We start from the raw sequence: 1,390 nt of genomic DNA on the forward strand, positions 1-1,390 counted from the left end.
AAAAAAAAAAGTTAAACACATTTGGACAGTGAAGGAATGTCAGGATTCTTGCTCAGAAAAAGGATCAACATGCTCTGAATTTTTTCTCTGAAGTCAACATGCTCTGAAGTCAACATGCTCAGAGCATGTTGACTTCAGAGCATGTTGACTTCAAAAAAATTGTTTGTAACAAAATATCAATTTCTGCTGTCCCTGTATCGATACATTATTAGCAAACAAAATATCACGATACTACACAGTATCGATTTTTTCCCCCACCCCTAGTAAATGGCCTGTATTTATATAGCGCTTTGCTAGTCCCTAAGGACCCCAAAGCACTTTACATATCCAATCATCAACCCATTCACACACACGTGATGGCAAGCTACATTGTAGCCACAGCCACCCTGGGGCGCACTGACAGAGGCGATACTGCCGGACACTGGCGCCACCGGGCCCTCTGACCACCACCAGTAGGCAACGGGTGAAGTGTCTTGCCCAAGGACTGTCCATGCCGGGGCTCGAACCGGCAACCTTCCGATTACAAGGCGAACTCCCAACTCTTGAGCCCCGATCGCCCCACATCATAGATTCTGACAAGCTGACACAGTCACATGGAAGAGGGAAAGAAGTAGGAAAAGGACTACTAAAATAAACCCAATGCCTAACAATGAAAAATGTAAAATAAGAACAATAATAATAATAATAATAAAGATAAAAGATGAAGTAACAAGTTTTTAGTTTTTTTGTTTATTCCAAATGATCATCCAGATGTCTGTGACATGTGATGACAAACACCATAATGGAAGGCCTTAGTCATCACATGCTTAAACTCATATTTTTTGCATATGCTGAACAGGCAGTCAGACATGTTGTAACTGTGGGGTAGAAAACAGCATGAACACCATACGGCAGGAGTCTCAAACTTCAATCCTCGAGGGCATGGAAAAGTTGCATGACACTTTGACCCTTGAGGACTGGAGTTTGAGACCCCTGTCATATGGAATATGACAGGTCTGGTTGAACTGCATGAAGACTCTGAAGTTTCTCTTCTCTTCTGGCAGGACAGGAATGTGTCCTTGTCCTGTGAGCCACTGTAAGGATATACTTAGAGTAGAACTGGACTGTCACCGGCCTCGGGCTCTTCACCCTTTTCAAAGACAAAGCAGTCATTTAGATAAAATATTAGATATTGTTTACCTGTAAATGCACAAAGTAAATTTTGAAATGTAATTATTGTCAAGAGTGAACAAGCACTGATAGTGTAATCTACAGCTTTGGCCAAACGTTTAGAGAATGAGAAGTGTTGTTTACTTATTTACAAAGTTAGCTGTTTCAGTGATAGTTGTATATCACATTATATCTGTGAAGGTTCCCAGTCATCCAGGTCATCGTAGTCAAAGGAGCTTGC

The sequence above is a fragment of the Pundamilia nyererei genome, unplaced genomic scaffold (genome assembly GCF_000239375.1).
Source record: "Pundamilia nyererei isolate P.nyererei 1_Seehausen unplaced genomic scaffold, PunNye1.0 scaffold00516, whole genome shotgun sequence".
NCBI classification, from domain to species: Eukaryota; Metazoa; Chordata; class Actinopteri; order Cichliformes; family Cichlidae; genus Pundamilia; species Pundamilia nyererei.